Genomic DNA, 23,563 nt, shown 5'->3' with positions numbered 1-23,563 from the left:
TGTTCCTTTTATCTACCACTTCTTCACAGCATTGTGGAAAAATAAGTCTTTATCTCCTGTGCATCTCCTGTATATTATTCTGTCAGCCAGAAGTGTCTCTTTGGTATTCTAGAAGTATTGGAAGATTTTAAAGTACAGTCTATTAAGGAAAAAAAAAAAATTAAAAGATACTCTGTTAAAAAAAGAAAAAAAAAAAGCTAAAATCCTGTTAAATAATTAAGATGCTTGGGGGCTTTATCAGGATTGACAGTGTTCTTGCCATAATATACATATGCAAAAACTGTAGGAAGTTTAATATTTTATAGCAAGGATAACTCCAAAACCTAAATCTGCTGGCTTGTTTCTATGGTAACAAATATTGAAATATGTCTAGCCAACACTGTAGATCCCCCCCCATTTAATTTCTGTCTATGGGTTCTAGGAATTCATTAAAACTGTAGAATCCTTTTAAAATTGGTACATTCTGTTGTAAAATTCCCTAAGATTAATGTTGAACATAACTTTAAATTTTAACATAAACATTTCTTTGAAAGAGATTTCTTAGCAAGTGAGGGATTAGAGTTATATTTCTAAGACTGTATGCTCATTGATCTGGTATCTGGGAGACCTTATTTGCAGCCTGTCGGTACTTAAAGGGGGCTCATAAGAAAGATGGGGACAGACTTTTTAGCAGGGCCTGTTGCGACAGGACAAGGGGTAATGGTTTTAAACTAAAAGAAGGTAGATTTAGACTAGATAGAAGGAAGTAATTTTTTACGATGAGGGTGGTGAAACACTGGAACAGGTTGCCCAGAGAGGTGGTAGATGCCCCATCCCTGGAAACATTGAAGGTCAGGTTGGATGGGGCTCTGAGCAACCTGATCTAGTTGAAGATGTCCCTGCCCTTGGCAGGGGGGTTGGACTAGATGACCTTTAAAAGTCCCTTCCAACCCTGGGAAGGTTTTATGATTCTAAGCTGAGCGTGGGTTTTTTTCTTCTGTGCATGACTATACTTAAAAAATGGAGTTTCAGTCTATAGATTCTGCTGAAAACATTAAAGGCTGCTTAACTGAAGGGTCTGGCTGGAAGACAACAGCATGAAGTCAGCACCTGCAGGATTAAATTTAGTGGTCAGGACCTCTTGGCCAGAGCTACTTCTTAGGGATCCTGTCCTACTCTTTAAGATTAAAATGATGACTTACCGGAGCTTCAGCCTTCATTCCAATTGAACTTAACTTTTTGCTTATTACAGAGTGTTTTCTAGGTGTCTGATTTAAGCCGTTTTGTGTCTGACATCTTCTGGTTGTTTTTGTTCTGAGGGCAGCCCGGCAGTGTTAGGAAGTAATCTGAAGCGTTAGCTGTGAGTTTCCATTTCCCCGGTGGTAACTCAAACCACAAGCACCTAGTCCCAGCAGTAAGAGAAAAATTTTGAGACTTTGAAGTGAGACATCAGGTTGATGCAACATTTTGCTTCTGGTTGACTAGCCAGCATTAGATGCAGCTGGAAGCATAAAGACTTCCTCCTTCCGCCTGTGGGGACTCTGGTTTCTGCTGGGATGTAGTAAAGATAATGAGGCAACCCAAAGAATATTTCAGAAACTGAGATTTGCGCTTAACAGCTGTGTTTCAGGAGCCCATGATTATGGACTAATGCATGTTTTCTCATAGGGCTAATAGCAACCAACCTTTTTTCCTTGAAGAGACTTATAGCTGGGGACTTGGAAATCAGACCTAGCAACCTTAACTGATGCCTCAAAGGACAGGGAGGTACAGCTGGAACCAGTAACTGAAGTACTCGACAAAAGCAGAAGGTGGTGTTCAGAAAAAGTGCAATTCATTCAGTCATATCCTCCTGGAGCAATAAGGAAGAAAGTGGGATATTTAATGGGCAAAGGATTATCTCCACAGTCCTGTGCGGGAATGAGTGATCTCAGTGCCGAGCTTGAGGCTGGCATAGGCAGCGCTTTGCTCCGAGAGCCAGAAGATTTGGCAGTTCTGCTGCTCAGCCAGAGCTAGGCTGAAAGAAGGGGGCAGAGTATGTGCACAAGTAAACATCAAAACAACAGGCATAAATATATTCAATAGGCCTGTAAGCAAAATATCCTGTCACCTCACAAGCCCTAGGTAAATCTCCAAAATCTCCTTTTACGATTGCAAACATTATGTAGAAAAAGAATTGAGGCGGCATTCAGTGAAGAAGTTGCTTTGGGTTGGATATGGGAGGCTTGTGAGATCCCAGTCCCCAGCTTGCTTCACCTGTGTATGTATTTACCTGTCCCTAGCCTGAGATGCGCCGCCTTCTTTCATGCACGTCCTGTGGTGTTCTTTGAACCAGCATGGGTTGTGGAAATAGGAGCTGCAGAGTTACCAACGAGAAGGTTGTCAAAGTCTCTCTCCATCTTACATGATGCGTATCACTGTACTCTCTCCATCTTACGTGATTGCGTCCGACAGCTCTTGTGAGTGTGCGCTTCGTGGTACGAGGGTGCCTCCAGCAGCACCTGGGCTTCTCACCCTGGGAAGTGTATGGCTGATGGAGGAGCCTTCCCTTCACGCACTCCCACGCCACGCAGTTAAGGACAGTGATGTCCACTCTTGGCAATATTTTGAACTCTCCAGACTTCATCCCAAGTCCATGGAAAGACGACTTCTCTCTGCAATGAGTTTCACCCAAGAGGCCAATATAAAAGATGTTTTTCTTCCGGGCTGCTTGCCTTTTTTTCCTTTTTTTTTTTTTTTTTTTTTGATGATGACTTCTCCCCCCTTTTTTTTTTTTTTGAAAAAGAAAAGCAAACAACCTCCAGTTTTGTAACTACAAGATGAAACTTGGCTTTTCAAGAGGGAGATGTGACGTCTCTATGCATTTGTAGAGTGGCTAGAGCAGGGAGGGTAGTGGCTGAGGCCCCTGGGATCTGAGGTGAAAGCGGTTTTTAATTTTTTTTTTTTAAATCCAAACACAAATTCTGAGAAAAAAAATTTCTGAATGAAACTGACGCAAGGCTTGCTACAAACAACTGAAAAAATTTTGCTCTTTCATTTCTTAGGTTGAATGTGGAACTTGGTGAAACCACAGATGTGCTCCAGCCTAAGCTTTTTTCTTTAAAATAAGCCATTTTTTTTAAATAGGTACAAGAATATATGTAACAAAATGAGTTCTGTTTCGAGGCTTTCTCACATCACACCGACGGACTTGTCAAATTTATTTTCTGGAAAAGTGAGCAGGATTGAGAGCAGGATTATATGTGTGCGTGAAAGCTGTGAATACCCCCGTTCCATTAGGCTTGTAATCTTTCGCAGGCAGAGCAAGCCTGCTCACTACAGCATGGCCAGTTGGTAGCTTTCACGATGGACAAATGTGTCCACACCAGTTTTTCCACCTTACTTTAAAAACATCTGGTATGTATCAGCGTCCTACACACCCTTTTTGACTCTCGGAGCTGTGAAATGAAAAAGCAACTTGTATTCTTCTGTGATCGGCTCTCACATTCTCATATGGTGTCTGTGCAATCAGACACATCAAATTAATACTTTGACTCGCTCCTACAGTTACCTAAAATACTTACCGTCGGGTTTAGAAGAACAGCTTAGTAAAATCTTGCAGAGAGTGAGCGTGAGTTGAGGGGAAGCGCAGTGAGAGGTAAGGTGCCAGTGCTCGGCGCAAGGCAAAGACAGAGTGGAAGCCACGATCGCTGCTGTTAACCTTTGCTGCGTTTGCGTGGAACAGGAGTCGGTATTTTTTGCAGAGCGGATGTTGGTATGTCCCTTAACATAAGCAATCCTGTAGGAAGATGCATACCAGATGATTAGAAAAGAATAGGCAGCATGAGTGCATGCAGAGAAAATCCGCTTTGATACGGGAGCATTTGTTTCTTGCTGGAGTTATATAGCCCCTTGCGAGAGGAGAAACAAGGATTTGTAGAACTGTAATTGTTTTAAATCTCTCTGAGTGCTTAGTGCTGTCCTGATAGTGGGGGGAAATTTTTTTGTGATAGCTTTTTTGGAGACCTACGGTTTGCAATAGAAGATGGATGGTACAAGTCCATAAGGACTCTTACGTGATATTCCCAACCATAATGTTACCGAGAATCAGTTTCCCAACCCCATTTCCCTGCTGATGAAAAATTCAGTTTCTTATATTTGAGTCCTCTGGAGGCAAAATTTCGAGAGGTCAGGGGTGGCTCTGTTGCAGCTTCTTTTCTGTTCTCAATTCCCTAGCCTTATGGCAGAGTGTTTTTCTCTGTAGGTACTTCTGCCATGCTGGTTAAAGACAAAAAATATGTAGCTTAACCTTGAGGCAGCTCCAATCTTATACTGGATTAATTAAAAAATAGTGCTGTGCCCTCCACAGCAGCAGAGCGTTGTTTGGGAGGGGAGCGGAGGGAGGAGCGCTGTGCACGGCGGCCAGGAGGACTCATCCTGCCTGCCAAGATCCCTGCCTGCCAAGATCCCTGCCGTCAGCAGGAGATCCCTGCGTGTAGGGGGAGCGGGTATCGGCTCCCAGATCTGCCGCGCAGCTCCCCAAGCGGGATTTCGCCTGCCGCACTCTGTTTATAAGGGAGCCGTTCCACCGCCGGAGTGTTTTATTTTCTAAAGTTGTTTAAAGTCCCTTTTCCATCTTGGGGGGGGGGGGGGGAGGGCGGGGGGGAACCCCTTTGGAAGAGGGTCTAGGTAACAAAGCTATGCGTTTCTCCTCCGTGTTATGTACTTCGTAGAAGTTAAAAGGCTCGTTCTGCCTTTTATCTTGTGGACTGTTTTCTGCAGATATTTCCTAACTTTTCCCATGACGTTTTCGCCTGGTTCTTCAGAAGATTGTACGGACTGAAAGAGACTATTGTTTCCGCAAGAGCACAAGCATGTGCACATTGGCTAATCTGGTTGGTACAGGATTTCAGGAGTGGGTGTTGGACTGAGGAACAGGATTGGGATGTGTGCGGCTACAAATTCTTGCGAACAGCATACTCTCTTATTCTGTAAATAATATCGCATTTCACTTTCTAGGTTCGCCATTCGTGTTTCTCCAAAAGCTGAACTCCAGTACCATGAGACGTAAACAAGGAAATGGCGTACAGGAAGATTGCAAAAGCTTTGGTTAGCAGAGATTGGAAAGCTGGTTTGGTTTTCAGTCCTGCGCCTGGATAGGTATCAGCTGCTTGATTGCATGGAGACTCAGCGCATTTAGTTTTCACAGACGTCATAGGTTTAAAATTGATACTTCATTGTCTTTCTTGCTTTCTCCTTCCCCACGTTTGGGTTTTCGTTTTTTAAGTACAGGATAGGCAAAAAAGTACTTTTTAGCCTGGCATTTAGGAGGCAGACTTTGGCGATCAAGATGCATTTGCCAGCTCTTGGGACACTGCAGTCTGAACCTTGCATTGACAACAAACTCTTTCTGCAAAGTAGTTTGCATACATCATACAATATGTTGGGTTTGTTTTTTTTTTTCGATTGGATGGTATCACCAGGGAGCAAAGACACTGCCGGTGGTTGGTTTTGTTTTACACCCAGGATCTTGTCGGATGCAACCTTGCCGCAGATTTGTTTCCCCTTTCGGGAGCATTGCCTAAAAGGTGGTGCTGGGATAACTCCAGCTTCCTGCTGGTGACCCAGATCTCTGCTGGCGATGAGATCTCATCTCCGCTGGGCACGGTGCGAGAACAGCAGTTGCGTTTTCAACTGCTGGTCCGCAGGCATGTTCCCATACGGTGTTTCCAAGCTCGTCAGCAGCCTTGCAGCACCTTGGCTATTGCTGCTGACGTGATCGTGTCTGGCGGCGAAAGGCGGGGTTTTCTTCCACGGTCTGGTTTCATGTAGGTCTCGTAAGAGGGTGTGAGGCAACTCCAGGGTGTTTTTACATACTACTTTATGTATGTGTGAGACAGCATAAAAACCCTCGGAGCTTTCCAGCAGCAACAACACTGTATAACTGACAATTCACTGTATCTCCATTTTAATACACTTTCTTTGCTTGGTCAGGAATAGTTGCTGCTTGTGAATGACTCCTTGGAACTAGAGGATGCAGGCTGGGAAGGCTGAGACTTGCTGGTAATTTAAGAATTGACAAGGATTGATACAGCGGTTTGCTGATGGATTTTGTCTGGCTGAGATGCTTTTTGACGGATGCACAGGAATTCACAGGTGTTGATAAAAGCACTTGACCGTAGCCAATTTTGTAAGAGGATAGGGAAGAGAGACTGTGAAGTGAGGAGGAGTCGGGGGTTTGTCTGGTTCCTTTTCCTCTACGGGCTATCTTATTTAGCAAAGAGCTTACAGCCTCACCCATAGTCATATGTGTTTTTGGCACCTCTGGACCAAACTGCTGTGTTGGCTATCTTTGAAGGGTTTTTCCCATGCTTCCATGGGACACAACATGGGTCAACCACCTTGCTTCACAGACCACCTCACTGCTTGCCCAAGTGAGGTTTCTGAATTTACACTTCCTTTTCAGCCACTCATGGGTACAGTAGGGAGCACTGGAACCGGTCTGTGAAGCTGCCTTTTCCTATCCGAGACTCCTTTTGTGTTAGGCAGAGTCCTTGTTGCTATAGCCAGGAATATTTGAGGCATGGTTTTGCTGACAGTTTTCTGCCCTGCACTCCCGAGGATTGGATGTAGGGCAGTTTGGAGGGTTCCTAGCAGTGGAACTCCCTATTTACAGTCAGTGAGTTCATTAGAGCCCTAAATTATTTACCTTAAAGAATTCAAGCCCTGAATTATTTACCTTTAAGGTCTGTCTTCCTGCGTTGAGCAGTAGGTTGACTGTAGACTTATGCTCTGTTATAAGCTATGAATGTCTAAGGCAGCATAATAATCTAGGGCGGTTTCAGCTGTTTGCTGTTAATTTTATTTTCATACACAAATACATTACAATATTATAACTAAGGTCAGAGTGCGACTCAGTGAGATATAAAAAGGATTTCTGCAGCCCTAATTTTAAGTCTTGTGAATGCATGGACAGTTTTCAATTACGTGATGGCACCCTGCTCTTTGCGCGAGTCCCCTGCCTAGTGCCGAGCGTACAGCTGTAGCTGCAAGCCCTGGGCGAGCGCCCTGTTCAGCATCTTGGTTTTTCCCTGCTGTTCCGTGTTTGGCCCCAGGCTTTTATTTATGGCACACTAACTCAAATCCTACTGAAGAAGTTTGTCATTTCCTCACAAACTTTTTCTGTTTATCGGTGTCAGGCTTGAGGGTTTGACAAATGATTCGGGAAGCGTTCCCACTTCTTTACAGGAAGAGAGTTAAAACAAGAGGACAAAGGATCTTGAGGATCTCACAGCCTTGCCGCTGGGATGTCTCCGTACTACGTAGTATTTCATGTACTGGAAATACGGTTCCCTTTTGCCGCGAGTGTTCATTAGTTTTGCTTGAGAGAAGCCAGGGTTTCAGCTTGGTTAGGAACTCGCCATTAATGGCCACTTGGGAAATGCTGGGTTTAAATGACTGGAGCGGCGCTGCGTCGGAGCTGCGTGGCAGCTCTCCAAGGCACAGCTCATCTGCCTGAGTGCCGAGAGGGGTGGCAGGGAGCGGCGGGCTGGCTGCCGGCTTCGCTGCCAGCAACTGTCAGAGTTGTCCTGCGCTTATCCCATAGCCCTGATGCACAGCTCAGGTACGTCCCACGTGCCGAGCGCGGCAGGGGATGAGGGTGAAGGGAGTTGCTGCGGGCAGCGCTCGCCTGCCACGTTTCCCTCCCTTCTCATTGCTTCAACTCATCAGTGCTCTCTCTTGCAACGTAGCTTTGGTGCACCAAAGAAAAAAGGCAGGAAGCAAACAAATGGCAAACGGCATCCACTGGCATCGTAGAGGCTTTTCATGGGCAGTGCTGCAGCTGCACAGCCACCGTGCAGCCCTCCGTGCCTAACCAGGTTGTTGCTCTCTCCCCATCCTACCTCCAATTTTCTGTCCCCGTTAAGTGAAATTTCTCGTTCTGACATATTTTCCTCCTCCCCCTCTGGCCCAGCTCTTGGCTGCTCTGCGTTGAGCGTAGGTGGCTTCACGGCTCCGGGACTGCAGCAGGGAGGTCACCTGGAGCAGGGGAGAGGGTTGATCCCTGTCCTTGCTCAGGAGGTGGTCCTGCCTGCTTGGGAGCAGATGCCAGAGGGAACCTGGCACCTGCCTGGCCACCTGGCCACCTCCCTCCTCCTCAGCCCTGGACTAGACCGTGCTCTTTGCTTTGTGTGGCACCTGGCTAGTCCCAGGTTTGAACTCTCTGTTCCAGAGGTTGCCAGAATTTGTTGAGTCTTTCCAGCCACTTTTTCGGGGATGGCTCAATCAGACCACTGCAACCGAAACCTTGCAACAAAACTTTCTGGGAGACATCCGTGTCAACGATGGACAGAGTACGCCAAATGCCCAAGCGCTGAAATCGCAGGAAGGGTATCCCAGCCATCTTCCCCACCCCGTGCTGCGTGGCTGTGTTTACTTCATGTGCCCTTGTGGAGGTAGGCAAGGGATCGTGTACAGATGGTTGAGCTGCCTCTCCTTGAGTGAAGGGGTTTGTTTTGTTTGCTTTCAGAGAAAGCAATGAAATACTGACGTTAATGGCATTTCCAGTACTGAAAATCCAGTTGCATTTTTTCTTTACCTATGATGTGTCTTCTGGCCATTCAGAGATGCTGGTGGGGTTTTTTGAGGTTGTAACTTCAGCTGGGTTTGTACCATACGTGCTTTTTTCTTCCTTATTTAACTGTGGAAATTTCTTGCATGAAGTGTACATTTTGGTTCATTGGTGTATCAGCAGGTGAATTTGACACTGAAGCTTAAAGCTACTAATATGTGAAGTGAGGAGTAAACACAGACACTAAAAGACCCTTTCAAGAATTTTAAGCGGAGTCACTATTTAAATAATGTTGTAGGTGCAAAGTTCAGGGAAACTGTACGATTAAGTAATTTACTGTCAATGTAATTTTGCAAGTATTATTTTTACATTGCTGCTGTGGTTATTAGTGGCATGTATTTACTGTTGAAACTGAAAGAAATTTAAGCAGCTCTCTTTTCCCCCGTATTTCTGCTTTTGGTGGCACTGAGTATCTGCTTGGGGTTGGTCCCGGCGCTGCCAGGCAGGATGCCCCGGGGAGAGGATTTGGGCACAGGAGAGCTGCGTTCTCCTGTGCAGCTCTACAAGTGATGGGCTGTGGTACCTCGGCCACCCCTCTGAATTGTTCTCTGTCGCTTCTCTTTGGTCAATGAGCAATTCTGGGGAAAGGACTTTTTCTTGTTTAGTATCTTTATGACACATGGCAGAAAAAAAAGACCTAAATATCTGCTGGGAAAGCCAACTGCTGTAATGCAAATAATAGATAATCGCGTGCAGTTAATCGATTTTCTCTTTTGTGTTGTTTTTCACATAGAGCGATGAGGCAAGAGAGAAGTTTTTAAGAACAGAAAAATGTGATTGTGAAAACATCATTGTTGGCAGGAGGACTCGGTGGATTCAGGTAATAATGTGACACTGCTTTTTATTATGCTTTAAAAACTGGCTGGGTTTCAAGCTGACAGTGGCCCTTTGTCAGGGACTGAGGAGTAGAGGAAGGTGACAAGGTATAACAAGACCCAGTGGCTGGCTGTTAAATTAATTCAGACCAGGCGAGAGGGTGTGAGTGTTCCCGCAGCACGGGTGATTGCTGAATAGGACAACATTGCTGGGGCTGCGGTAGCTTCCTCCCTTATGTCAGGCTGTTAAATCTGAGGCTGTTCTTTCTTGTTGGTTTTTTTTTATGGGTTTTTTTACCCTAAGAGATTCTCCAATTCAACCTCTTACAGCTGCGTCGATGTAGGCGGGGAAGCTCCATGCCTGTTTTATGGAAGAAGGTCAAATGATTAGCTGTCCCTTCAGACTGCGCAACTCTGAATCTATGAATATTTCCCTTGAATTCCCTCTTTTAAAAGATTTCTGGATCAGAGATCATTATCCACTGAAAGACCCAGACCTAGACCTTTACTGCTTTAGAGGACTACCGCTTGGTTGTTTTCTGTGTGTGAATGAAGACAATTTCTTGTTGCATGGCCGTAAGAAACCTAATGCGTGATGTTTAAGCATGATACGAATATGTTTGCAACAATCTTATCTTAAAATAATGGACTTCAACACATTTAGATCCTATTTTGTAGGAAATGTAAGTTGCTAGCTAAAATGCCTCTCTTATGTTTTTAATCATTTTAATTATTTCCCTCACTGAGGGGGAGTGGAAGATGAAGAGGGGGAGTTTACAGTGCTAATTGCACTCCGCATTCGTAATTGGGGCCAGATCCTACCCTCAAACTTCTTAGGCAACCCCAGTGAAGTCATCAGGCTTTTTCCAAGCATATGGGTTTTCCCCACATGTATTTGATTCCAGGATAAGGGCCTGCAGCGCACTTTTTTAGTGCACTGATTTCTCACATGTATGAAGAGATTCAAAAAACATTGCATCTTTTTCAACTTAGCCTCTTGGTTTCCAGTGCCGATTGGAGAGGTTCTGCAGTATTTTATCGAGAAGCAGATCAGCAGAGTGGTTGCCTTAGACTGAGCTGTTTTTAACTGGCGAGTCCTTTGCATTTTCTTTGTTAGGTGCTAGGTGGGAAAAACGCAGTTGTGGTTTTGCATTGCTATATTCATGACCAAGAAGGACATTTAAATAGCATGTGAATGGGTGTGGATTTGGTATTTCCTAGAGCCAGCTGCTTCTTAATATTAAATTGCATACTCCGGGAAGATAGTTGCTGTATCAACATTGGTATAATGACACATTATTAAAAAATCAATATCCAGTCATAGAAATGAGTCCTAGTGTAAGCAGTTGGGTGCTTACAGCTGCGATTTGTATGTATTTGCAAATGTAATGGGCTTTTTTTTCTTGTAGCGCTGGTAACTTGGATAAACACTGTATGTGTGACTCATTGCAGAGTATAAACTTATTTTAAAGGAGCAAGTGTGGGATTTGCTGAATATCCTATTGCTTGCATCCCTGAATACTTACATTAGGTCATGATTAATCTTAAATTGGCCAACCTGAGAGGAATATTACTGCTGATCTCCCATAGGTGACTTCAGAAATAAACAGAAGGATGGAAGTGCTTTAAAAACATAAATAGTAGTTAGAATTCATAAAATCATAAAGCAAACATATGGTACAAGGTCTTCTAAAATATAACACTTTAAAGCTTTTTTTATAGTTTCAGAAAAAGCTTGTTTAGTTATCACAGGAAAAGTAAATATTTTCATTCCTTTTTCTTCAGCGCTCTCTCACTCTATTCTTCTTTCTTTTTCTCTTTTTCTCCTTTTTTTTTTTTCCCCTTTTTTCCCCCAGAATCTTCTTAATTTGGTGGGATGGGGGACCAACACCCAATGTGCCTAGAAAGCCCTGTTTGGGGGCAGGAGATAACACTGCTAATTGTGCTCCTGTTGTTAGGTTCATTCTTGAAGTCCTTCTGCAGTGTCGGGATGGAGTTGATGTCATCCAAACTGAACGCTCCCTGTGCGTGCGTGTGCGTGAGTGAGATGCGATGGGCACTGCAGCGGCTCCTGGACCAGTCAAGAACATGTCTATTTTTTAACGCGGTACCCCAAGCATCGACCCCACGCTGAGGGATGCCATCCCTGTGTGTGTGCGCGCAGGGGTGCGAGCTCACGGGGGCGGCACGCCTCAGCATCCCCGCTCTTCTGCTGCATCCTTGGTGGGGCAGCCGCGGTCCCCAGCGCTTCGAGCATCTCGGTAGGGAGACGAGGCCGCTGCTCGAAAGGGGGCGAAGGAGGAAGACGGGGAGTGGAGGAGTGGGGGGCCAGGCGGGGAGGGGGAGCCAGGGAGGAAGACGCAGCTCCGGAGGGAAATACTCTGTGCTTTGCAGTTGCTTGTGTGGATAGAAACCAGATGGTGCGCTGGAACACCCGCTCGCTCGGGCGGCGGCGGAGCCAAACATATGGTTAATGGTTAGGAGAAAGAGCTTAGCGAGCCAGGGCTTTGCTGACTGCCTCGCATTACAGATTGTTGCAGTGTGTCATTACATTGCCAAACTAAGTGCTTAATACCCGCTGCGGGCGCTGGGCAGGCATTTGCAGGGAGGATGCTGAGGCTCCCCGGGCAGGGCGGGAGGCTGACATCACGTGCGTCCCCCCGCCACACCCCCCCACGCCCCCTTTCCCCACTGGAAACGCCGTAAATCTCCCCTTTTACAAGCTCAAAACCTACAGCAGGCAGTTTTCTCCTTCTGCGTGTCTTTAATCTGTTTATTTCCAACAGCGTATGGTTGGTTTTGCCCCCTTTTTTTTTTTTTTTTTTTTTTGGCTCCCCGAGCAGCTGAGTTCACCTAGGCTGCAGCTCCGCGCTCACATGCCTGGCATCCGAAGTTCCTGCTCTGGGAGCTTTGGGCGACACCAGGCCCATGTTATCTAAGGAACTGCTGAGCTCATTCATCTCCTTTTCACGGCCCGCTTCCTTTTATTTTTAGCCAAATCCGTCAGGCCTGACAGGCGGGTAATTTGAGCCAGAGAAAGGGCAAAGCTCCAGGTCCTTTCCACAAAGCAATTCTTCTCCTCCCTCCTGGGAAGGCTCCAAACTTGGCCTGCTCCAGGCAGATGGATTTGTTGAGTCATGTGAGATCATTTACACAAAAACACAGCGAGGCAGTGAAAAGAAAAGAAAAAAAAAAAAAAAAAAGGAAAGAAAAAAGAAAAAAAGGTGGGGGGGAAGGGGTGGGAGAGCGTGCGCTGCCGGGGCTGCTGCGAGCGTAGGAAATGTGCTGCGAGGCAGCTAGACAGAGGAATGCAGCAGATTCATTCTTGTATAAGGTAATGTCTCGTTTACAGTGCAGGGTGGAGCCAGCGCAGAGGAGAAATCACTCGAAAACAGATTACTCATTTAAAACAAAAATTCTCCTTAAAATAAATAATAATAATAAAAAAACCCAACAAACCAACCAACAAGCAAGCCACGCGCACGGGTGCGCAACAAAGGCGGCGTTGTTGACAGCACCGGATTACAGTAGCGGTAAACTCCGGGCTGGGAGGTTGCTGGAAAATGAGTTTGCTCCGTGATGCAACCGGAGTTTGCTTTGTCTGGCTGCCAGCGCGAGCGGGGCGGCGGGGACGGGGAGCCCGGCGGCGGCGGCAGCGCGCGCGCTTTGCTCCGTCCGGGGATGGTTTCAGGCGGTGGGGAGGGATGGAGGGAGCGATGCAGGATCCCGAGCAGGCAGGCTGTGCTGGGGCGTCGTGAGCTGCGAAAATGGGGGGGGGGTGTGTGCATGGAGGGGGCGGGGGAGAGCCTCCTCTTGTTTTGGTTTTGAACTGGTTATGGCATGATCTTCATTACATCAGGGAGTAAATTGCATTTATTCAGTTGAATGTTGATTTTGTTACCGTTTGCAACCTAAGCTAACCCCAGCATGTTGGTTTTGGTTTTTTTAAGTGGGTGGTAAGAGAGAACATCAAACTTGGGGCTTTTTAGATCTTGATGCATCCTGGAGAATTAGGTTGGGTTAATTTATGCAGTGTTCTAACGAGATGCGTTCAAACCTTTAAATAGACATGGACTGTATTTAAATATTGTTAATATTACTTCCAGTTACTCCAGATTTCTTAGCAAGGCAATATCTGAATATTCGTGTTTTGTTCCAGTGATGATTAAAAATCAGAGTAGGAGCAGAAACTGGAACTGGAAATTGGTGGAAAACATGTGCAATCAAACAAGTCCAATGCAAAGCATATCGTTAAATTCTCAGCTGGAGTTAAGGAACTCGTGGGAGCCTGTAAACGTGGCTTTGTATTTTAACTTGACCCTTTCCCCCACTAAGCAGCATCTTCTGCAAACTCCACAGTAGTGTCCGCTGAGGTGCTTTCCTCTGGGGAGGGGAGGGTTTGTCTGGAGCCTGCCTCCCTCAGCTTGACCTCGTCTTCCCTTTTTTCTCCTCCCGCTTCTTTTTCACACTTTTGTCTGAAAGACGGCTGGCTTTCCCAGCCCGCTTGCCCTGCCAGGCTGTGCCGCTGAGCACATTCGGCGTGGGGAGAGCCTTCGCTTCTCGCACTTAAGTTTTCTCACTTGGTGGAAACCTTTTGTCTTCGGTGTCTCTTGATCGGGCCGCCTCATTAATTATGTTGAAGGAGCACTTGGCAGCACCCCGAGTCCCGGCTGGGGCCCCACACTGCACAAACCCGCGACGGCGTCCCTGCCCCTCAGCTTACAGCTGGTGTCCGGGGTGAGGAGCAGCAGGGGGATAAGAGCGTAAGGATGAGAACTATGGCCAGGCTTGGGACCTAGACCGTGCAATAAGCTGTGGCCGTAGCACGGCAGCTTTTAACGAGGAATCGCTGTAGATTGCTCCGAGATCCTCAGAAAAGCCCCAGAGAAGGACAGCATTGTTATTTATTCTGTCTGCACAGTTACAGTAACTTTCTTTCCCCTCTTCCCCAAAATACCTAATTATCCTACATTTTCTGTTGCTGTGAGCAACATTTCCCTTAGTTACCCTGAGCTGAAATTCCAGTTAAATTCTCACTTTATAAAGCTAATCTCCCAGCAGTGGCTGTGGGATTTCCAAAAGAAAAGACATTTGCGAGGAGCCAAAGTTTTTAAGATTTTTGTCTTAGTGGACAATTCTGCATAACTCCTCTGTTAACTATTCACATTTGTTATTGGTTGAGAGCTCAATAGCTTCATCTCTACTTATGGAACTTAGAATACTTGTAGGTTTCTTAATTCCCCTGCAGAGTGCCCCACTCCCCAATATCTCCTTTTTCCGCTCCAAAGATGCCGCATGTGTTGCTTTTTGCATCTTTACGTCAGACAACCAGCCGACTAGACAGGTTTTGGGAACTGTTCATGACCTGACTATCGGGAAAATCAGTCTTACTCTTCCTTCCCCTTCTTTCATGGCCACTCAGCTTCCTCCCCTTCTAAAAGTATGTTGTCTATAAGATGCTATCAGCCCCATAATTCTTTTATCTCGCTTCTCCTATCATTTCCATTCTTCTGCTCCTACTGCCTCTTCCTCTGTATCACAATTAGACCAGAAATTTCTCTGCTGCTGGCATCTTCCCTCCTCGCACGTACTGTGGCGCTGCCTCCTTTGGGATCTGAGGAAGGATGAGTTTGGAGTTCATACGTGTTGTGTCATGTCCCGCGCTTGGCTTCAGTTTGCACAGGTAGAGGGCATCGTCTATGGTAGTTTTTCTTTTATTGCCACCTTAAGCAACCAACTCTCTCTCCACCTAGGTTGGAGGATGAACGGGAGGTCTGCTGCTTTGGAGAGGGAGGCACTGAGGACCTCCTGCTGAGGTTGCTCAGCCTCCTGCCGAGGTTGCTCTTTCCAAAGCGATGCAACCCCTAGCCGGGGGTTTGCTCGCTTTCCTCCAGGTGTGAGAGCACAATGTTTCCTTCCAAAGACCCTATTCTGTGCCCTAATTGTATAACCTTCCTAGATCTGAAGTTGTGCCAAGGAGAGACCTCTGGGAGCGAGGTAACCCTCTACTTTTGAGCTCAAATTATCCTGCTTGACGGAATCGGATAGCAATTCCCTCCCACAGAAAACTTGGGGAAACTTTGTAATTCTCTGCGGATTATATCTAAAATGAGCAGGGTGGTGACCTCCCCGTATCGCAAACGTTCGTTTATGGGACTTAGGAAATAACCTTAAAATAAATAAATCTCTAGGCTGACAGCTTCCCCGTTACAGAAAATCACAGAAGTTATGGTGTAGTGGTGGCAATTTCCTCTTCTTCATGTGTGCATCTACAGGGCATCCCAGGAGAGAGGCAAGATTTGTCCTAAACAGATTAATCTAAATTTCCGTGGAGCTTTTTAAGGCATTAAATCTATCTAAATTTTTCTCATCCAGCAATGAACTGGTGCAGCAATGAACTGGTGAGACGCAGGACTGTAATGTATTCGGAAACCTAGCCGTTTTCTGGTTGCAGCCAAATCCCATTAACTGTGATTTCCCTGCTTCCTTTTTCCTCCTGTCGAGCCTTCTGGATAGCGGCTTCTCTTAACAGCTTGTTTGGAGAATCTGCTCCGAAAATCTCCCAGCCACTCCACTCCTCTCAAAGCAAGGGAAACTCTGGGAGCAGCTTATCGCCTGCTCATCGGCTGACTTCCATTTCTGCTAGAAAGTCTCCGTTGGCCGTAGACCAAACAAGCTTAAATCTCTTCCCCTTCCATTCGGTCGAGCGCAGCAGAGGTAGAAGTCCTTTTGGAGATTAAACTTTGCTTGTTGGTTTAGTGAGACATCAATCCAGACAGCACAGCGTGTATGAAATTGACTTCTTTAATTCCCTTGGAGCATCCTTAGGGATCCTTGAGAGTTGTCTGAGAGTTTCTAGCGAGGGTGTGCGAGCACCCTCTGACACTGCCCTTGCAGTAGCAGGTTTGTCAAGTTTGTGTTAAAAAATACCAAGTTGTTTTCAGGCTCTGTTCACTCCATTAGCTTTTCACTCATAGTTCCTGTAGCGTTACGAACTGCTAACGTGAACCTTTAGTTTTTTGCCTTGATTCTGTTACAAATTAAATTGGTGTTGGCAAAAGCCGCTTCTGATCACACGCTGTAAAAACATCTTTTTTTACCCGTTTGCAGCCTTTGTGCAATTAATGGGAACATACTGTTGCTCCTTGATAAATTCATTCATGTTTAATAGATATTTGTGAGCCATATTTGGCTTTAAGTGGATGTATCACAGCTCTTGAGGCATTTTGGTGGCTGAATAGCTGGGATTAGACACTCTGGTTACCCAGGCCAGTTGTTTTCCTGTGTCCATACCAAACTCTGTGTGTTACACAAGTATTTTTAGTTATAGCCTTGTCAGATTTGTTTAAGGAAAAGAGGTGTTCTCATTTTTCAGAGATGTTTATCTGTGAGTGAGTGGAATTACATTAATGATTTTTCTCAGTTGATCAAATTCTAAGTGTTAAGATGAAAGACCCACTATTGCTTGCAAAAGTAAGACTTGCTTTTGCAGGAGTAGTGCAATTTATCTTCTGTATCCGCTTCTCTAATTGCAGCCTGTAAAGACCCTAAAGAGTCCTGCTAGTCAACAATTTCCTTACTGCAACCAGTGAAAAATTAGATTTAAAATGCATTTAACTGATGCTCAGTTCCACATTTAATACCTCTTGATTACTATGGTCACAGCATAAATAAATACATTTGATAGCTTACTTGATCATGCAAATGTTGAATGTCTTTCTCTTTCATCAGAATACTCCTTTTACCAAAGATATCTGCTGTCATAGAGGCCCAAGCTGTTGATTAGGTAAAAGGAAATGCCATGTATGGGAAAAGAAACCAGCACCCACAAGGTAGCTTCTTACTAGAAAATAATGAGATTTCTTTCAGCAACTTCAGCTTGTTGTTTTCTATTTGAATACCTTCTCAAAATTAATAATATAATACTAAAAAATAAAGTTGTCATGCCTTCTGGGAGGATGGCATAAATAATTAACATGGGATATCTATCTACTCGTTTTCGGGTTGATTGCTTATTGGCTTCCATGTAGTACCATGAATGGGTTTGAAGCCCCTGCGGTGGGCTTGGACTGTGCCGGACCAGCTCAGACTTGTTTCTGCCCTTCTCGATGACATTCATGGTCACTAACGGTGTCTGGATGGATGGCAGAACCCAGATTGTTATGACAAAATAATTGTCTTCTCCTTGGACGCGCCACTTGGGCTCAAGCGTCAGTGAAGCCCCTTCTGCAGCCGGTGGCGTTGGAGGCAGCGGGACCACGTGCTGCTCCTGGGGAGGACATCTCTCGTGGGTAGCACTACGCTGCCGAGGGTATGCATGGCACTGCCAGACTCGCTCAGCTGTGCTTTTTGAGAGTGAGAGGTTAAAAGGACAAGGGTAAACCACGGCCTGAAGCAGACTCTTGCATCTGGCGAGTCTGTTCTTGGGTGACGCTCATTTGGTTACGCAGCTCAAGCGCAGCGAGAATTTCACCCCTGCCCACGGGCTGACAGTCATATGCCCAATGGGAAGTTATTTTTCTGCTGGGTTTTGCCCCTTGTGAGTGTTGTCATTGGAAATAACAGCAAATAAAGGGACGGAGGTTTATGGGGCATCATGGCCTGTTCACCGTTTAAAGTAAATCTTCTGTGATTAATTCTCCGTGGGGCAAAGGGGGAGAGGAGTTCATGCCCTGAACTCTGGAGAACTTTTAGTATCTAATGCTAATTGTAACCCTGAAGCATCAGTGAGTTAAGTAGAGCTCAAAGTGCTGCATTTAGCCTTCATCAGGAAACACTGGATAGCATCACTGGAGGAGTTGTCACAGGAGGGAGTTCCCGCATGCACACAGTGGTACTTCTAGAAGAACTAAAGGTTGGTATTTCCAAATGAAAGTGGAGACGCACACGAGTTGGTGACACATATTTTGATTTTCAGTACAGTAGGTGGCAGGAGAGGCAAAGCGACAGCTTGGCTGAGATAGCTGCTTGTCCACGTGCCGCAATAACAAATGAAGGCCGCACCACGTCTACACCCAATACCCTGGAAAAAAAGTGACGTCGTCTTGCCAAGCGTTTTTGTGAGGTCTGTCGTCTGGTGTGATGGGAGGACATAAGAAGATGGGAACGTTAGACACATTGCAATGCCCGCATTAAATGCCACACTGCACACTCCGTCTTGTGCTTCTACAGTGTCTTCTGGTAGGCGTTGGGGACTAAAGGTTTCGTGGCAGCCTAAGCCAGTCCCAGTTCATCCTCTTCCTCTCCCCACAGTGTCCTTGGCCAGGACTTCTCCCCCTTCCCTCTTTCACCTGCTTTGGTGCTTATGAGGCTGCACCATGAGCTGCTTGATGGGGTGAATCCAGCCGACAGGTAACTAAACTAAAGACGTGGTTGGATTTTGCGTAACTCAGCAGAACCTCATGCTCAACTAGGGTTGAGGCAAAGGAGCCAGTGATAGGAAAAGGGGACTTAGGGCTTCAGGCTGCAGTAGAGCTGCACCCTTGATCTACTACCCCATCAAACTGGGTGGAAGAGGTGCTTCTTTAATGGATAGTGAAGTAGAGGCTGGAGACTTTTCTAAGCCAACATCTGATATTCTTGGACTTCTGACCTGCAGTGAGATCAGGTAGCCTTAAAAGCCTGAAAAACATGTCCTTTCTAAGCATGCAAGAGTCTTTCCTAATGGAGAGGCAAACTGAAGAAGTGAAATTAGTGGTGTTTTCCCTTCTGTCTCTTAGAAGTATGTCTCCTTTTTAAAGGTGAAAAAGATGTTCCTCATCCCACTTCAGTTGAGCAGATTGTTTCCTTTCTTATTTATGGGAGATTTGGCCTCCCATTGCACACAAGGACAAAATCTGCTCTAGCGCGTGTGCAACTCGAGCAGTCAATGAGGTTGCGTTTGTAAAACAGAGAAGGCGATTTGGCTAGGGGTTTGTAACTGGAGAAAGGAAGCACTTTTGTCCATTGATTTATAGGGAATTAGTGTATGGCTAAAATAGGCTCACCCGTTTGCTGTGCTTTTTTCCCAAGGATTGTTCTCTGAAGGACTTTTGGTCCTGATGGAAACAGCTTCATTGTGTAGGCCTGCCAGAGGGCATTGAATTTGCCTTCGAGCCAAAAAGAGCAGGCAGTGTTTGATTCATACTTTGTCAGAGGAACCTGACAGAGGAACCTTTACTATACGTACCAGCTTCCAATGGTGACTTTAGGCCTCCTTTTATCTTTACTTGGACATAAACTTTGATTCTGGCATATCAAAACACGCAGTTGTATGATATTTCTGCATTTTCATTTTATGTGAAGCCCTGTTGAGCAACTCCACTTCATTACTTACATTCTGTTTCTGTGCCCACTGGTTTAATAAGATTTTTGTCAGCATTTTTTCAATATATTAATGTTGGTTTTGTCGTTGAAGTTTAGTGAGGATTGAACTGGTATTGAAGTTGTAAAACTGTCGGTGTGATGTAGTGGCAAGGACAAGACATCTGTTCGGGTACTTGCTCAGTTGTATTAGCTGGAGAGCCAGACTGCCCCATAGATAGAACCTGAGCATGTCTGGGCATCTAAAAGTGGTTGAAATACGACTCTCACACTGATGAGAAATGGAGGCAGGAACACGGTGATTTATTGAAGGTCATGGAGGAAATCAGAAAGGTTAGGATCTAGGTCTCCTCCACCCCACCCCAGGAAGCTGAATCCTGTGATTTCTGGTATGATGAAGTTTGCTTCCTCTCCCCTGAGAAACGTGAGACTCTTCCCATTGCTAAAATACCTATTCTTATCACAGGAGGCGTGGGCACATGTTACAACTTGGGAATTAAGTTTAAGACTCATTGCCACGAAAACCAGCACATTTAGAGAGTAGCTAGCTATAGCTGTAGTGTGCAGTATTTCAAGGGGAAATGGTCTGAGGGGCATGACCAACAGTTAGTAGCGGCTCTGTTGTTGCTTTACACACAGTTCAGAGTTTAGTGGCTGGACCAGAGGAGGGACCTGGGCATACACCGAGTTGGAGCAGCTTTTGGGCTGTTCCATCTGTGAAGCCATGCGGTCCCATGCAAGGACGGGTCCTTTCTCATAGAAAAGCCATTTGTAAAGAATGAGACCTTGTTGGCCAAATTTTCCTTAAATAGGCTGGTATTTTGCAGTTACTGATATGTTCACATAAATTGTACGGCTGCAAATAGTTAATGGTTTCTGTACCCAGGCGTAACTGTGGAGTGCTCTGCTTGGTGAAGAGGATCAGGAAGGAGTTCCTATTATTTTAAAGCAGTAGTTGTCTGAGGGTCATTATGAAAAACATGCCAACTTGAAATACTGATTTTTTTAAATGAATTTCCATAAGCAGCTCATAGACAGGTTTGTGCCGCGCTGGAAGAAGTCTGACTGCACTTTAATGTAGATACCTGGATTGGTGATTAGGAAAAGATTGTTAAACAACTGGAATTTAAATACCGGTACGGCTTCATTGTAATAATTTCCCCAAAGGCACACTGGTAATTCTGCTAAATAGAGAGTTTAATAGACTTTAATAATGTGTACTTTGGAGACCCTATACACAAAGGAATTATGCATAAAACATTCATTATGGTAAACTGCTACCTTTGCATGTAACGAGGAATCTGTCGAAACAGAACCAGCATGTTGTATTGGCAACACGTCGTTGGGTGTTAACGGACAGAAGTCATTATCGCTGCCTTACCTATCGCTTCACCTGTTTTGATCAAAGTTGCAGCCCGTATCATTTTACCTAACAGTCAATGAATTATCTGAGGTAGACATTAGTTTATTTCCTGGGAAGTCCTTTGCTGGCAGGAGGGCTGTGGTGGTTCACAGGGCTTTGTTTTCCTTTGATGTGCCTGTTTGGTGTCAAGAGAAGAGATACCTGGTAGGAAACACAGAATAACCCCATTTTAAAAAAAAAAATTAAATAAAGTGTAACAGAAAAGCAACCTTAGCAAGCGGCTCTAAGCGAGTTTAGCGTTGGATTTTGGTTTGATTTTGCTGTGCTGCTGCTGAGGGCCCTGCTGGAGAACAGGCGAGAAGGAGGAAGGAGCAGATGCTTTTGGTAGAACAGTAGGGCATTTATCTCTTTTAATGAGGTAACATCATTAGTGCTGACAAAGTGCTGCAAATCAATACGTGTAATGGACTGCTGCTGTCTTTCAGTAGTGCACAGGCTGTTGTACTTCTGAGCATTTGAATCTGCTGAATCACAGGTCAGGCTTTATCTCCTGTCTGATGCTGTTTGGGTTTTTTTTTTTTTAACCATTTTGTTTTTCCCCCTCCGTAATCTTTGCCTTTGATCTCCAAGAACTGGAGCACACCTCCAGGATATGTGTTGGGGCAGGCAGAAATGTACTGATTTTACGAGCATGGGAGTGCATTGAAATGCTGCATACGTCCGTTGCGGTGCAAGGACCTTCTCTTTAATCGGAAAGAGTGAGGTTGCTAATGTCTATTTGAGCCTGATTCCTTCTGCCTAAAATGGCTGCAGGTTTTGGTTTGGGTGTTTTTGGTTTTTTTTCCCCTTGCCCTCTGCCTGCTTCCTTTAGAGCAGTGGTGTAATGTCAGCCACACTAATCATGTCAGCCGGTGGCACCGATGACCCTGACATTCAGCAACAAAGAGCTGCAGAAGAAAGGAGGGAGCGAGGTGGCTGCTGCGCTGGACAAGGAGCAGCAGCGGGTGGGGGGAAATCTGCAGGTCAAAGCATGTCTCTGTACAAAATCCGTCGCTGTAAGAACTGTATGCACGGTTGCATGCAAGGTGACCAAGGGAAGAAACGAGATGGATGTCAGTGGAGATCCGTCCTTTATTCCTTACTTTTCAGGTGGTAAACATGACAGCATGCAACTATAATAGTATGAAAATAACAAAAAAACCCCAGCAAAACAAATCTAAATTAGAAAAAGCCTGGAGGTTTTAATAATGTCTCTGTTAAAAATGACTTAATTCCCCTCGAATTCCGATCAAAACTGTGTCATCCTCCACCACAAACAGGCAACATACCTAAACATTTGAGATACACTGTCTGTTTATCGGAGGGCCTGAGAGTGACACTTGGGCGTCCGTGCTGATTCCAGGAAAAGAGGCTGTCAGTAAAAAAGATTCATCTGAACAGATCACGCACGTCAAAAAAAAAGTGGTTCCTCTTTCTTTTTTTATCTGCATGCCCCTCCCATCCTGGGCTTCCCAACACCTGCTTGTGGTAAAAGAATATAAACAGAATTGCAAGATTCCTCAGCATTAACTGTTGCCTGACAGCTCCAGCTAAGCGCTGCAAGGTCGCCCAGTTTCTCCTCTTTGTTTTTGTTTCTTGCTCCCCGCCGCACGTCCAACGAGCCTCTGCAGCATCCCCAGGTGGTGCCATCCCTGGTGGAAGACCTCCCCGTGTTTTTGTCCTGCCGTGATCTGAAAGTCAGTCACGTTTGCCAGAGTTGATATGAATCCAGAGTTGGGGTCTCTCATTGCCCACCCCTCTCATGTTACCCTCGGACCGTGCGGGGCGACACGACCGAGAGCCAAATAAGCCTTTCGGTCACAGTTGGTGGGGCCACATATTAGCATGTACAGAAGTATCATCAAGTAGTAACACTGCTGAGTGTCAGTCCGGGTTGAGACTAGGTAAGGCTCTGTTAATACTTGTTACTTTTGTTAAATTTAATTGGTGTTCCCGCTGGAGAGATCAGAGGGGTACGCTTCAGCGAGACCCAGGGAACAGTCAGCATTCCTCGCTGCTGAAATGAAAGCATCATTCCTGCAAAGCAAAAATCTCACTAGCGGTTTGTTACCTCCTCGTGCTCTCAACCGTCTTGAACTGGCAGAAAGTAATGGCCAACAGATGTAGAAAAGGTATTGTCTTGGGAAAGCTCTAAAGACCTTTTTTTGGTTTTCCCCCCCACGCCTCCCCCCGAACATCCCTTTTATAAATCAACGTTTCTGCATCACATACCACAGGCTTTCTGTGCTATCTTATTCCAACAGTAAAACCGAAGTTCACTTACCTCCCTTCCCAGGTTGGGATTACAGAAACCTTACGCACATCTCGCCATCCTCTCGCTGCAGGCACTCCAGTCCAATAAATAAATACTTGGCCGAGTTTTGCTGCCCTTTACCCAGTTAACTAAAAACAAATGCCTTCTGCTTTGTTAAAGGCAAGTCATGCCTACTTCTG

General features: G+C 45.5%; 1 protein-coding gene across 1 annotated transcript in view; it reads left to right on the top strand.

Moving 5' to 3' along the window:
- The window catches only part of BACH2 (BACH transcriptional regulator 2), a 193,445-nt gene that overhangs the window by 34,211 nt on the left and 135,671 nt on the right, over positions 1 to 23,563 (top strand). Inside the window, exon 2 of the mRNA XM_075145492.1 lies at positions 9,324 to 9,410. The gene's annotated coding sequence lies outside the window, so the exon portion shown is untranslated. The remainder of the gene's footprint in view (positions 1 to 9,323; positions 9,411 to 23,563) is intronic.

This window comes from Calonectris borealis, chromosome 3, assembly GCF_964195595.1.
Source record: "Calonectris borealis chromosome 3, bCalBor7.hap1.2, whole genome shotgun sequence".
In the NCBI taxonomy this organism is placed as follows: domain Eukaryota; kingdom Metazoa; phylum Chordata; class Aves; order Procellariiformes; family Procellariidae; genus Calonectris; species Calonectris borealis.
Note: the sequence above shows the minus strand (reverse complement) of the source record. Positions and strands in the feature narration are given on the sequence as shown.